A 10566-nucleotide genomic window follows, 5' to 3' on the forward strand; every position below is an offset into this window, starting at 1 on the left:
TCTACACCCATGTTCAGAGCAGCATTATTGATAACAGCCGAAAGGTGGAAGCAACGCAGGTGTCTATTAGCCAATGAATGGATAAACAAAATGTGGTATATACATACCATGGAATGTTATTCAGCCTCAAAAAGGAAGAAAATTCTGACACACGCTGCAACGTGGATGGACTTTGAGGACATTCTGCTAAATGAAATAACCCAGTCACAAAAAGACAAACACTGTATGATTCCACTTCTGAGAGGTTCCTAGAATAGTCACAGTCATAGAGACAGAAAGTAGAATGGTGGTTGCCAGGGGCTGGGGGGAAGGGAAGTGAAAGCTATTGTTTAATAGGCATAGAGTTTCAGTTTTACAAGACGGACGGAGTTCTGGAGACAGTGATGATGGTTGCACAATAATGGGAATATACTTGACCCTATGGGAATATACACTTAAAAAGTATCAAGATGGTAAATTTTATGTGTATTTTACCACATGTGTGTGGGCATGTGCACACACACACACACACACACACAGAGGTTGGAGAGGTAGGCAGGAGAAGGGAGTTTGGATTTTATACAATTCCTCAGTACTGCCAACTGAGATCTGAAAGTTTGGAGCTCATAGGCTCGGTGGTCCTTGAAACCAAGTGCTTTCTTTTGCTAGAGGAAATAAACCCATGGATATAATATGCAGAAAAATATGGCTGATAATCTACATGGTAATATACCCCCTATTCATTATTCTCAGGCTGGCTCATAGCAGCATCACAGAGAGGGCAAATAATCTTCATATTTTTTAAAGTTGAAATGAGCTAACTATAAGAAACAGCTGCCTTAAATTTGGAGAAATTGAGGGAAATATATAATGCAGGGTTTTGCAACATGCGTGTAGCCAAACGAGAGAAGGTCATGAAAGGAGCAGGGGCTCTGGTGAAAAGGGCATTCAGGAATGAGGGGACTTCTGGCAGAACTGCACCCCACCAGGGCCTCCTGTAAGACTGCCCACCCTCCTGCTCCCAGCACCCAGCCAGCTAGCCTCGGCCTTCCTACCTGGCATTAGGACACCTGTCGAGCTGGGTGAGGTCATGAACCTATGCAGCTCCTCTCTCCTGGCTGCTGGGCGTCAGAAGCAGGGCGTCCTAGGGTAGAGAATCTTCTCAGGGCTCTTCTGTTTGCCTCAGGCGGGGACAGAAGCCAGATCCCCAGGCTGGGCTCTTTGAAGGGGAAGAGATGCCTTCTGGACCACTAGGTGGCAGCAAAGTCCAGCAGGAACTGGAGCCAAGGAGGAGAGGAATAAACTTCAGTTTCCTTTGTTCCCTTGCGGGTGAAAATGGGCCAGGACTGTCCAAGTCCAGTGCACATTGTCTATTCAGTGGCAGAAGGGAAGCTCCTGTGGCCATTTCTCTATGGTCCCCTTTGGTCCTTTCGCTTCTCCTTTCATAGCAGGATGGGGGTGGGGTGGAGTGGACCGCATTCCCAAGGGCTCTCCAGACCTTCAGTAAGGCCAGTATAGAGGCAGAACTGGCAGGTGTGAAGAATAAGCATGTCTTGTTTGGGGGATGGGGGGAGTGAGGGTGCAGGAAAGGGAGAGAGGGCAGCCCTGCTTCTCTTCCAACAAGGACATAGAAATCCCAGGCTTTCCCCCTGACCTGCCCTTGTTGTAGGTAGCCTCTTAGGGCACAGAATTACAGAAATCTGGCTCCAGCAATGTACGATTTCAGGAGGCCATAACACTCTTTCTCCTCCTACCTTCATTTGGAGAGAAGGGGCTAGACCCCAGGGGAAACAGAGGTTTAACACTGCTTTGTCCATCTAAAGTGAGAGGGAAGGAGGGGTTTAAGCCTCTGAAATGATAATCCAGAGAAACCCGAGTGCATCTGCCTGCGTGCCTGACCTCCACAGAGCCAAGGAGCACCTGGCGCCCAGCAGGCCCAGCTTGCTGGGCAGCCTTTGTGTTGGCAGGGCTCCTTGCCTTCCCGGAATGTGTTCCTTCTTGTTTGCCACTCAGTGCTTGGCCCAAAGCCAAACCTGGGCTGCTCAGAATACCATGACCCACTCTCTCCTCTCATAGGATCTGAGACAAGGCTCTCTTCCATTTGGGGAAAGGCCAGGACCTCTCTGCAGCCTCATCCCACTGGTGCCGACTTCTCTAGGGATATCAGACCCCCCAGCTGCTAAGAGCAGAATCACTTAGGGAGGATACAGCTGGGACCCCAGCAAAGCAGAATGTGGCATACTGATATCCTATCCTATTGGCAGCCTTCTAAATAGGGCCAGAGTGGGCAAAGTGTTACTCATAAGCTATTCATTAACTTGTTAAATGCAAAAGGTTGGCTTAGGCACCACTTTGAGAAAATGTGACACCCACTGCTCTTGGATTCACTCTAGCATGAAGGCGTGTTAATTGGTGTAGAATTTCTGATGCAAGTTTTTCTTTGCTGTTGGTTCCAAATACCAGGCTAGTCTGTATGCATGCTCTCTCTAGTACATAAATACTATTAAAAGATTTATTAAGCATGTTCTATGGGTTCCCGATTGTATGCTTCTATAGATGCTATAGTTTTCTGAGCAAGCACTTAACTGGGTGCAAGGCCCTGTACAAGGTACTTTTTATATTTATCTCATTTGACTCTTGATACAAGAAACTCTCAATACAACAATACAGTTTTCACACCTTAAACTGAGACGGAAAGACCAGAAATATAATATGGAACCCTTTAGGGAGGTTATTGAGGAAACAAGATAGAGGGAAGAGCCATATAACAGTGAGCCCACAATAAGTACTAAAGGTAGTGGTACAAAAGGAGACCAACTCATTGGCAGAGGGGTGTGCAGCATGTGTGGGCTTCAAAGAATGAGTAAGATTTGGATCAGAGGAGAGATGTGGGGAGGATCCTCACAAGGTACATGTTTGGGGGTAACATCGGTAAAAGCATGTGTGTGGAAGATGGTGCAGATGAAAGCTTGGGAAAAGCTGAGTTCCTGTTGGGGAATGAGTACATAAGTGGGCAAAATCCCTCAGGATTTAAATGCCAGGATGAGAAGGAAAGACTTGGTCTTTCAGGCAATGGGGAGCTACTGGATCTTAGGAGTGAAGGATACATTTGTTGGTTTAGGAATCCTGGTTTGGCAATGGAGTATAAAGCAGACAAAAAGTATAGCAGCATAGTCTAGATCATGGCTTCCCAACCTCAGTACTACTGATATTTTGGGCTGCATAGTTCTTTGTTACAGGGGTTATTCTGTGCATTCTGATTGTCTACATGGCAGGAGATTAGGGTTTGGGCCTCAGAATATTGGCAGATAGTTTTATAACCAACTGCGTCGACCTATTGACTTTTAGAATAGCTGACAAAAATAAAAATGGTTTCTTTGCCACAGGAAATTCATCATCAATGCTTGCCAAAGAACTTAATGGCCTAGAGAAAAGAGGTCTCAGAAGTAGATCATTCTGCATATTAGAAATCTCTAGAGGACACTCCCAAGCTACAGATAATGTGTTCTACACTCATTAGTGAGAAAGTGGCTGATGTCAGGATTTTTCTCCCTACCCCCCACCTCCAAGTCACGTATTGCTCAACGGCCACTTTGAGTAAGGAATGCCCAATCTGCTGCAGACAGAGAAGCTACTGATCTGTAATTCTGCTAGGTTTGCATTCACCTTTCCAAAATTTTGTTTTTGGCAATTGATAAAGTAGATGAATGCAGTTTAGCCTGCCAATGAAGAGCTATGATTTACCAAGATATATCTTTGTCTAAAGGAGAATCAGTGAAGTACAGCCCACTGGTTGGCTGCTTATTTTTGTAAATAGTTTTATTGGAACACAGTCATGCCCATTTATTTATACACAGTCTCTGGCTACCCTGGAGCTCCAAAGGCATAGGTTGAGTAGTTACCACAGAGACCATATGACCTATAAGCCTATAATATTTAGTCATATTTAAGAAAAAGTTTGCTGATCCCTGGTCTAAAAGAAAATGCCTATGTTGTACAAAATTGTGGACTTAGATTCTCATTCTGTTGCTGGGGATGACAGATTTCCTTTTTTTTTATTCCAATAATTATCATTAAGTGAGTTAGGCATTGAGTGACTTAGGCACAATGCTAAGTGCTTGGGGTATATTAGTGAACAAGGTTCATAAAGATCTTTACCTTCATTGAGCTTATATATTATAGTGGTGAGTGAGGGAGATAAGACAATAACAATAAATTACATAGTATGCAAGAAGGTGATTAAGTGCTAAGGGAAAAAGAAAAAGTGTAAGGCAAGAAAACTGGGATTGGAAATACTGATGAGATATTGCAATTCAAAGAGGATGATGGTTATGCACTGTTGGTGGGAATGCAGACTGGTTCAACCACTGTGGAAAACAGTATGGGGTTTCCTCAAAAAATTAAAAATAAAATTACCATATGATCCAGTAATTCCACTATGGGGTATTCACCCAAAGAATATGAAAACACTAATTCATAAAGATATATGCATCCCTATGTTTATAGAAGCATTATTTACAATAGTCAAAATGTGGAAGCAGCCCAAGTGTCCAATGATAGATGAATGGATAAAGAAGAAATGGTGTGTGTGTGTGTGCGTGCGTGCATGTGTGTGTGTGTGTGTGTAACAGAATATTAGCCATAAAAAAGAATGAAATCTTACCATTTGCAACAACGTGGATGAATCTGGAGGGAATAGTGCTAAGTGAAATAAGTCAGAGAAAGACAGATACCAAATGATTTCACTCATCTGTGGAATTTAAGAAGTAAACGAACAAAGAAAAATAGAGACAAAGCAAAAAACAGACTCTTAATAATGGAGAATAAACTGATGGTTACCAAAGGGGAGGTGGGTATGGGTTAAATAGATTTAGAGGATTAAGAGCATACTTACCACAATGAACACGGAGTAATGTATAGACTTGTTGAATCACTATATTGTACACATGAAACAAATATAACAGTGTATGTTAACTATACTGGAATTAAAATTAAAAAAAAGAGGATGATGGTTGGGGAAGGTCTGATGTTTAAGAAAAGATGTAAAAGAAGTGAGAGAATATGCTTTGTGGGACATTCCAGGAAGAGTCAATAGCCAATGAAAAAGTTCTCAGGTGCCTGACTGTTCAGTAACAGCAAGGATGCAGGTGTAGCTGAAGAGAGACAACAAGAGGACAGGACTAGGAAGTGAGGTCAAAGAGGTAACGGTGGGGCAGTGCAGGGTGGCGGGGGACAGGGAGATCACAGAAGACTGCTGTAAGAACTTTGGCTTTTACTATGAATGAAATGGGAAGTAGAGGAGTGAATAACAAGTTTTTACTATACAGGTTTTAAAAGGATCGCCCTTAGCTGCTAGCAGGGTAAAGGTGGAAGCAGGGAGGTCTGTTAGAGACTATTATGGCAGTCCAGGTGAGAGATGATGGTGGCTCTGATGAGAGTGGTAGAAAAACAAGTGGTAGAAATGGGCAGATTCTGGATATATCCTGAGGGCAAAAACAACAGACTTCCCTGTTATACTAGAGATGGAATATAACAGAAAAAGAGTTATAAAGGATGACTCTGTGTTTTAGCTTGAAAGGACGGATGGAGTTGCCATCCACTGAGATGGAGAAAGCTATGAGTGTTGCAGTTTGAGGAAGGAATATCAGAAATGTAATACTGGGTGTGCTGAGTTTGAGATGAGCTTTGGATATCCACGTGGGGAATGTCAAGTGGGATATATGGGTTTGGAGCTCTGGAGAGAGGTCTGGGAGATAAATTTGGGAACTGTTGACAAAGGGATGATATCTAGAAGCATGGAACCGGGTGAAATATCATCAGGGACTTTGTATCTGTGCACAGAGGAGAGGATGGAGGACCGCGCCCTATAGCACATCATTGTAAGAGATAAGGAAGCTAATGACCATATATCAAGGAGGTGGCTGATAAATGCTAATAAATCATTTTTCTTTTACTGTGGCTCAACAAAAGTACTTTTTCCCTTGAATGTGGCCCAAAAGTTTACAATCTGGAAACTCCAAACGATTTAATGTTTAAAGGTCAATCTTTCAATACAAAAATGGCCCCTGTCTCATATCCGACCACTTTGGGAAGTCCTGAGACTTCAGTTTCTCCGAGTTGATTCTCTATCTCCTGGGTCAGACTGTGATGCAGTCTTCTTGTCTCCTGTTCCTTTGGCTATCGCCCTCTTGCCCGTAATGTGCCAGTCCTCTCCCTTCATTCCTCCAAATGGCCCACCACCAAGATGGTTGGGTGTATCCAAATTGCACACAAGTTTTAGAGTTAATGGAAGGCTACAGCACAGAGCAGAAAACAACTCCAAATTCAATGCACACATAGAAATGGAAAGCTCATAGAAATGGAAATCCATTCTCCACTATTTTGGAAACTTCTCACTGGCCATCTCCAATAGGCCCCTGCCTCCTGCTATGTTTCTGGCAAACATCCCATCTCAGTTCTTTTCATCCACCCCCCCCCCCCCCACCCGCTTCTTTCTTACCAAGGCCTCATTCTCTTTTTCTAGGGCATCCTATGAAAATTCATATTTCTTTCATTTTATTATTTGGAGTAACTGATCTTTCTTTGTGTCCCCCTGGCCCACTCAAGCTAACCCCAGGGAGTTGACTTTTCTCAACCCCAAAAGGTCCATCTAGATATTTAGCTCAACAAACAACAAGCTCTCTAGCAATACATTATGCCATACTCCTGAAATCAGAAAAGTTATTCCTTTTGATAAAATAAAACAGAAAAAAAAAACCCACTATCACTAACAAGCATTATGGTGGTTAAGAGTTCAGGTTCTGGAATCAGTACATCTACATTTAAACTTCATCAATTTACTTAACTTGGGCAGTGCTAAGCCTTAGTTTTCTCTTTTCTAAAAGGGAGATGGTAATGGTATCTACATTACAGGTTTATGTGATTATTGAATGGGAAAATTCATGCCAAATCCTTAGAAATCCCCAGTGTATAGAAAGAGCTCAATAAAAGTTATTATCTTTTAAACTTCAAGAAATAAATTTAAACAAAGATAAAACTCAATGTTGGAAGGGCTACATGGGATTAGTTTTTATGTTATATATTTTTAATGGTACTAAACATTGATTCTTATGAGAACTCTCTGGCTATCTATATGAAGGGATAAAAATTGCTCATATGCTTTGCTGGTCCAATTCCACTTTAGCATTCCTCAAGGAGATAATCTGACGTGAAAAAGTTACTTATGAAGAGTTTGTAGCACTACTATTCATAACAATATCAGAACTAACCAAAAAGCCTAGCAGTGGAGAAAGCTAAGAAAATCATGACCTATTAACTTGATGTAATCCCGAGTTACCTTTAAACATAACAAGTTGACAATGATTCAGGGTGGACATTTGTAAAAAAGCAGAATTAAAAGTGCTTACGCATGAGGTGTCTGGCTGGCTCAGCTGGTAGAACATGCAACTCTTCTTTAGGGGTTGTGAGTTCAAGCCCAACGTTGGATGTAGAGCTTACTTAAAAAAAAAAAAAAGGAAAAAGTGCTTATGCAGGGATTACAACTATGTAAAATGTGAAAACTTCAAATCAGCAGAGAAGTTGAAGAGATGTGCATATTAGAGTTACATGTTTAGTGAGTTTCTCTTATTTTCTGTCAGGTTGCTTAAGTTCATCAACCTCCCTACCCCCACAATAGTTTGCTCTTATACAAGCATGAGATATTATGCTGATAGCATGGTATTTTGATTCCGGCTGCAATGCCATGGAAGAATGATGGGCTGTTTCTGATAAATTGCTTCTATATTTGCATCCTTTCATTCTACAAATAACACCCAGTGTCTATGTGCCAGGCACTATATTAAGCAGCAGGGATTCAATGATGAAAAAATCAGATATGGTCCCTAGCCTCTAGGACATCGACAGTTTAGTGCGAAGAGAGATATAACACCAAAAATTATATGTGATTTGGGCACATTGAAAGCAAATTAGTCTGGTGCATTAGGGAAGATTTCCCTGAGGAAGAGATTACATGGGAATTTCCCTGAGGAAGAGCGTGGGGGAGTTAAAGGGGGAGAGAACAGCAGGTAGGAAGGCTTTAAGGGGAGAAAAGAATGGGTTGTGTTGGAGGAACTATAAGAAGGTCTGCAGAGTTGGAGTATAGTCAAGTAGGGCAAGGGTGGTCTAGCTCATAAAGAGCAAGAAAAGCAGGAAGGGGCCAGATTATGCTGAGCTTTAATATATGGGCAGAATATAAAATGGACTGAGGGATGGAAAGTATGCATGAATACTGGAGACTACCCTAGAAGCCATTGTGGCAGTCCAGATGAAAGCTGGCGGTTGTTTGGACTGGAGTGGTGGCATTGGCAATAGAGAGAAATACACATATTTAAAAGATATTTAAGATATGGAATGAACATCACTTGGAGATTGATAGATGTGGAATCTGAGAGAGACACACACATCAGGGATGACTCCTAGATTTCTGGGTAGAACTGGGTGAGTAGTGGTGTCATTTTCTGAGGTAGAGAATACTGATAAAGTAGGTTTGGTGATGGGGGAAGAGGAGTTGAGCTTTAGGATTGGCTGGGTTCAAGTTGCTTATGAAATATCCAAGGGAGATGTCCAGTAAAAGGATATACAGGTAGAATTTTGGAAAAGTTCAGGAGAGAAGTGTCCAACTCTATCATTAGCCTGGTGAATGGCTGGGAGAGCCTAAACCCTGAGAATCTCTAACAAGTTGAGAAGAAACTGGCAAATAAGAAAGAGTGGTCAGTGAAGTATTAGGAAAACTAGGTGTCACATCAATTAAAGGAAGAGTGGTTTGAAAAGGAGGGTTTAATGTTGCTAGGAAGACTAGTCAAATAAGAACCGTAAGTGATCTTATTGAGAAGTTTTTGTACAGTGGTGGGAACAGAATCTAGATTAAAGTGGTTTGAGAAGTGGGAGGGAGGTGAGAAATTGTGACACTTTAGATTTGGCTGTTAAAGAGGAGGAAAGCAAAAGGTCAATATCTAGAGGGAGACATGAGGTTATGCTTTTATTTATTTTTAAAGATGGAGAGATTTAATACATCTATACATCCAGGTGCTATTGGAAAGTAGCCAGCAGAGAAGAGTGGAGATGATGATGATGGTGTGTGTGTGTGTACGTGTGTGTGTGTGCCGTTTGCACAAGGTCCTGTGTACAGGTTAAGGGATTAGCCTTTTCCTTATGAGAGTCACTGCAATAGGAGTGAAGAATGCTCAAAAGTGGTATAGATACAGGTAGGTTCATAGATTTGGAGTCAGGAACGTTGAAGGGGTACATGGTAGTTCCTGTTTTCTTTCTGAAGTTGCAGAGTGAAGGAGGAGGTAAGGGCTTTGCAGCCTTGTGGAATGTAGACTGAGGTGGCAGCAGCGGAGAGCCAGAGTGTGAGCTGGCTGGGGAAGCACAGCCCAGTGCAGAAAACTTTGACCCAGCTTGTGTCATGGGGAGAGGGTTCCAAACAGGTTTCTTCGTTTGGGTATCTAGAAGGAAAAGAGGCACAAAGTAATCCTTCTCTCTTGTCTTTTAGCACAAACCACAGGATCTAATTATTTTTTTCTAGTTTCCTGATAACTCTTCCTACTGCTGACACTGAAGTTGGCTTCCATTTCCTTTGACACTCTGACATGTTAGCTTTTCCCTACATAAGAAAACTTCATTTACGTGAATTTAGCACCAGATTTTTCCTTAGTGGAATTTCTTTTGTCTCATTTTCCCCACTTGCGTACAGAGTGCTCCATCTTTGATTAGTTTTATTTGTTGGTTTTTTAAAAAAATTTTGTTTACATTTATTCATTTTTGAGAGACAGAGAACAAGCGGGGGAGAGGAGAGAGAGAGGGAGACAGAATCAGAAGCAGGCTCCAGGCTCTGAGCTGTCAGCACAGAGCCCCATGCGGGGCTCAAACTCACAAACCACAAAATCATGACCTGAGCCAAAGTCGGACGCTTAACCGACTGAGCCACCCAGGTGCCTCTTTGCTCAGTTTTACTTGTATAAAATGAAATTCCTTTAAGCTCTTTTTTATGAGATACCCAAGGCTGCTGTTCTCTTTCTACCTCCCATCTTTCATATGCATGGAATGTGAAAGGAAGTACAATGTAGGGCTTTTAAAATGCATTAGATCGGTAGATCAATGTCAGGAGCTGATCCAAACATGACCTAACATATAAAGCAAAGCCAGTTATATAGGTTCTGCTACCCAGCAGTTAATTGAGATGACAATTTCTCAATATTGCTGTCTGTAATATACCAGCTGAATTTATGAAATGTATAAAGTGAGAGATTACTTAAAATGTTCAAGTAAGGAGTTCTGGTCACTCTCAATCATGTGACTGAACTTCTCTGAGTTTGTTTCTTATCTATGACTAGAATAATGATACCTGGCAAAACATGACAATTAAGTGAGATTATATAATTATAATATCTAGTAACATAAAGTAACTTGTACATTATAAAGTGATAGGAAGATTAGTTGTTGCCATTTACAATCCTTGACTAAGTTTTTAACTATCAGGCCATTTTTTATACAGCTGTTTAGTTACAATATAACTAAGTTTTCAGGTGCACCTGGTTGGCTCATTTG

This window comes from Panthera onca, chromosome B3, assembly GCF_046562875.1.
Source record: "Panthera onca isolate mPanOnc1 chromosome B3, mPanOnc1 haplotype 2, whole genome shotgun sequence".
NCBI classification, from domain to species: Eukaryota; Metazoa; Chordata; class Mammalia; order Carnivora; family Felidae; genus Panthera; species Panthera onca.